The 5339-nt window shown below is 52.7% G+C and overlaps 1 long non-coding RNA gene across 1 annotated transcript; it reads right to left on the bottom strand.

Annotated features, from left to right (window-relative positions):
* Positions 1–276: 276 nt before the first annotated feature.
* Positions 277–4953, bottom strand: LOC310744770. The gene is made up of 2 exons (XR_014539733.1): positions 4770–4953; positions 277–1381 (listed from the first exon to the last, which is right to left on the bottom strand). It is a non-coding gene; the product is annotated as an uncharacterized lncRNA (long non-coding RNA).
* Positions 4954–5339: the final 386 nt, after the last annotated feature.

The raw sequence follows: 5339 nt of genomic DNA on the forward strand, positions 1-5339 counted from the left end.
CAATCAGCCAAATGGCAAAATTCCTACCAGGCCCCCGCTCCAAGGCGGACGACCCCATGACAGGCATAGCAAGGTCAATCGAACAAAAAGGAAAACAAAAAACAAAACAAACCACCCTATTAAAGGGAGGGAGGGCGGGTGATCCGGTGCAGAACGGCCAAGAGGACGTCCAATGTCTGGCCCCTGTATTTAAAGACTCTGTCCCCTCCTCCAAATTGGCAACAATCAAAACTCCCCAGCAACCCAATTTAACCACTTAAAGGCTTGGGTTCCTCACCAAATCTGCCTAGTCATGGCATGGTGGCTTGTTCCCCCAACCGCAACACGTGCTCTCTGTTAGGGAGAACACGCTTTGCGTGTTGAGTCCCACAATCGCCACCCCCTAAAAAATTCACACTTCACACATCAATTTTTGTTTAAGGTTTTTGGCATAATTTTGGCCACAACTTTATTCAAAATACAAAAAATGTGAGTGGTTGCTTAGGCATTGGTTATGACTATCTGTCCATGCCCTCAGGGACAGAGCTGGCCTTCCGGACACCAACGGAAGCCAGCGTGGGAAACAAGTATTGGGTGAGAAAATGAAGCTGGGCAACAGTCCCTCACTTCTCACCCTCATGTTCCTGTGGGGCTTGCACGGCCCAAGTCCGGCTCCACGGACAAGGACGAAAAGAATGGCAAGCCCCTGGATTCCTTTAACGGAATTCCCTTTCCGCATCATTTGGAGGGATAGGCACTTACCCCTCCAAGCACCAATTTAACCAATGCCTAACCGCCATGGAGCCCACAGCTCACCGCCAAACCACTCACAGCCCCAGCCAAGACCTCAGCTTGGCCACCACCGCACCTATCCAAGCCTCATTCCCAGAAGCAGAAAGGTGCACGCCATCAGCTCGGAAAAAGGATGGCGCCTGAAAAAGAATCTCAGGATGGGAAATCACATCTCCACCCAGCTCAAAAATCTTTCTAGACACCGCAGAATTGATGCGTTTTCTGGCCCTTTCTGTGGCGGCTGCGCAACGACTGCCCATCCAAATGCGGCGTTGCAAAAGCTTAGACCAAAAAATCTTTGCTGTCGGCACCAGTGCCTGCAGCGCCTCCAGGTCACCCAAAATTACAGCACGAAGTGAAAAACAGTCCATGGAAACCAGGTCGTTCTCACCCAGCTGCACCACAATAGCCGCGGGGGGCCCTTCCAGGAGCAACTGCCTCCGGATCCGCGGCAGGAACTCTGACCAGCACATTCCCCGTCTGGACAACCACGACAACTGCACATGTGGAGGAAGGCCGAGACCTGGACCCAAACCGGACTGTCGTGCTGCAACGCCAGCCCAATGGATGATGCTGTGCCCCACCATCCAGATGCGGACAGCCGCTAAACCTGAGGTAAACAAAGCAAAACAATGTAAGAAACAAAAAGTGTTAGCGGACGTAACCTCTAAACGCATTTGACTTCCAGCGACCCAGATCCTTTATTCTAGCAGCTGACAAGCCCCAGTGAGCAGCCGTCGTTGCAGCCCCTATCCTAAAGGAATGGGGGGCAAAACCATAGGCCGTGCCGCCACAAGCCAGAATCGCCTTTCGCATCACTTTTGCAAACTGGTGTCTTGTTAGAGGCAACCCATTCTCATGCCTGAGCAGAGGTCCATCCCCTGGTGTGCGCACCGCCAAGTACTTGCTGACATCTTTTACAGGGCAGGGGCCTGCTTCCCCCGTAGCAGGGAGACGAATGAGGGCACCCTTGCCCTTCTGATCCGTCTTTGAATTCCGAACTGTGATTCCCAGTTCCGCAGGGGATAACTGCACGTCCTGGAGCAATAGGCCCCTGGAACGACCATCCTTGAGATCCTCCACCACGAGCTCACCCACTCTTAACGCTCCGAAGAAGGCAATAGAAAAGGCAGCCGAAAAAAGGCGAGCCTCATACCCCGACCAGCACACCACCCGCAACTTTCTGCGCATCCTGCTCAACAAGTCAAATGAGATGGGGCGCCGGGTTGCTGGCTGGGAAGGACGAAGTCTAACCCAACCTTCAAGGGCCTTGCGCACAATAAACTTCGCACAAGGATCTTTATCGAAAAATGTTTTACAGAAAAACGCTATAGCAGCTGCTTGTATCCTAATAGTCTTAGCTGCACGCCCCAATTGAAATAAGTGTGCCAGATAACTTAACACTTGCGAAGATGTGGGAGGGACTCCCTCTAAATTGCTGGCTGACTGACGCATAAATGCCAAAAAATCAGTCCAAGCTTTCGTATACGATCTGAGGGTAGAAGGGGAAACAGATGCCGCTACTCCCTGCAAAACTAATTGCTGCCAAGGTTCCAGAGATGATCCGGGAAATATTCCGGACGTATCCGTGCCTCTGGAACCAGGAGTCTGAACCGCTCCATCTGAAAACGGGACAGAGCATCAGCAATTTCGTTAGACACCCCAGGAATAAAACGTGCAGAAAACACTATATTACAACGTAAACAATGCAGCACGAAAACCCGCAAAAGGGCCGACACCCTGGGGGAGCGTGACGACAGCTTGGCCAGCACGTTCACAACCGCCTGGTTATCGGTCCAGAAGCAGACACGACGGTTCCTGAACTCCTCGACCCACAAATGCACTGCCACTGCAATGGGAAAAAACTCGAGAAAAGTTAGGTCCCGCGTAATCTCTCCTCCCCGCCACGCAGGCGGCCAACGCTTGGCGCACCATCGACCCTTCCAGTAAAGACCGAAACCTAGTGAACCTGCAGCATCCGATTGAACCTGGAAGTCATTATGCAAGTTCAATGTGTCTTGCCATAAGGACACCCCATTGAATTCCTCCAGGAATTCCAGCCAGATGCAAAGATCGGCCCTCACCTCCCTAGAAAGGCGCACTCGATGATGTGGTGCCCTCAACCCCACGGTAAGTCGAGCCAAGCGTGAACAGAAGGGGCGCCCAGGAGCCACCACCCTGCATGCGAAATTCAAGTGTCCCAAAAGCGACTGGAGTTGCCTCAGGGACACCTTCTTCAAAGGGAGCAATTCCTCTATGACCTTCTTCAAAGCAACTAGCTTGTCATTTGGCAAGCTAGAAGTTTGAGCCACCGTATCCAATAGGATACCCAGGTAAGTAAGCTGGGTCGAAGGACCCTCAGTCTTTTCCGCAGCCAGCGGAACCCCCAGTTCCTGCGTAAGATCAGCAAAGGCTTGCAGCAACACCGAGCAATCGCCGGTATCATGAGCCGAGGCCAATAAAAAATCATCCAGATAATGCGTGACCCCGCCCAGTCCTGTCCTAAATTTGAGGGCCCACTCCAAAAAAGTACTAAAAGATTCAAAAGCGGCACATGCTATTGAACAGCCCATAGGCATGGCTTTATCAAAGTAATAATTGCCTTCGAACTGAAAACCCAGCAGCCAAAAATCCTCCGGATGAATTGGCAAAAGGCGAAACGCCGATTCAATGTCGCATTTCGCCAATAAGGCCGCGTGGCCGAACTTCCGAATCATCTTGATCGCCTGATCAAGAGAGGCATACCTTACGGAGCAGAGCTCCGGAGGAATAACATCATTGACTGAGGTACCCCTGGGATGTGACAAATTATGAATTAAACGATATTCACCTGGAGCTTTCTTCGGCACGATACCCAATGGGGATACATGCAAATTATGAAAGGGGGGGGTGCCAAAAGGACCGGCCATACGATGCATAGCCAGCTCCTTTGCAATCTTCCTGCGGGCGACCTCAGGTAACTCACGCACTGATTTTTGGTTAGAAGGATTCTGTGCCACGGGAGGCATGGCTACCGGAATCCGAAAACCAACAGAAAAACCATCACTCAAATAACTTGCAGCCTCCCTATTAGGGTAGGACTGCAACCAAAGTTGCAGGGCCGGCAAACAAACAGGAGTATGAGCCAAGGAGGTCAATACTCTATTTTCCTGTTCCTGAGGTAGGGGGGAGGGGGGTGTTCTGCTTGGGGGGTTGCTGAGAACCCCCTCTACCCCCACGAAAGGGCCGCCGACCCCCAAGACAAGAGGAGGCGGCATGCAAACCATTGCATTTTTCGCACATGTGGGCGTACTTGCACCCCTGGCGCTGACAGGAGCCCCTATTAAAATCCCAGCATAGCAGGCGACGGCTGGATCTAAACACTGAAGTCCTCGACTTCTGCTGCTCCGGCACCTTTTTATCGATAAGTGGGGCCACATGAGTGGTCCACACATCAAGATCCTTACGATCCCAGCGGGCCGAGGGAATCCTGGCTGCACGGCGCCTGAAGTTCTCATCATATTTGATCGCAGCTTTTTCACCGGCTTTGGTGAAAGCTGAGCGAACAATGGATAAGTAAACCATCAAATGAAGAGATCTCCGCGGATAAGCCGCCATAACCACTCCAGCGAAGACTTGGAAACAATCGAGCCAATGTTCGAATGTCCTGTCTGTAGTGGAAGCGCCAGGGCGCTTCTTGGAAGAGTTCCCCCTCTCCTGGTCTTCCGAAGGTGGGGCCAACTTAAACATGTCTACATAACGGCCATTCAGTATCCTAGACCGTAGTTTTGTCGCCAAATGCAAACCCGGAATGACGTCTCTGGCAGAATTGGTAGAGACCTTAACGTCAGGTACCAATACGCCATCCCTACACTCTTGTACAGCACCATATTTTGCCCGGTGCGTGTTGGCCCGACGATCCCAAGCCCACTTCGGGAGCCCTGAGGCCGCTTCTCCAAAACCCCAATAAAGTTCCATGGAATTACCTGCCTCATCATCAGAACTAGAAGATGACGTACCGGTATAAGAGGAAGAAGTGTCGTCCCTCCTCCGCTTTGCATGCTTCCTAGAAGATCTCCTGCGGCGCCGTTTTCCGCCCGAAGACTTCCTGGCAGGAACCGGTAAGCTGTCTTCAATAGAAGACTCAGAATCAAGATTCGGCCGTGAAGGACCTGGGGCTGATGGAGAAGAAACAACACGTGAGAGGCCGGAGACTGACGCTGCCTCATCCGGAGGCTGGGCGATCCCACCTCGGTGGGTAGTAGGCGCCGAAGGGTTCCTTTTCCCTGAGGCCCTCCAGGAGGAATGACCTGTCCTCCGAGAACGGCCGCGAGCAGCAGGTAAGTAAGGGGGCTGGGTTAACTGAGGATCAGCCCCCCAACCCCCAGCTGACAACCCTTCTCTCCCATTCTCGCTAGATGACGATGAGACCGGAGATGACGCCCCCACTGGATGAGGCGGCCTTGCAGACGTAGAAGGCTGACTGGAACATTGCTGAAGGAAGCCATCCATCTCGGCCGCAAAACGAGACAAGGCTGCTGGGTCACCGGCCATGCTTGCCACCAGGGACTGCACCCGCCCCACTGGTT

This window comes from Podarcis filfolensis, assembly GCF_964270895.1.
Source record: "Podarcis filfolensis genome assembly, chromosome: 11".
Classification (NCBI taxonomy): Eukaryota; Metazoa; Chordata; class Lepidosauria; order Squamata; family Lacertidae; genus Podarcis; species Podarcis filfolensis.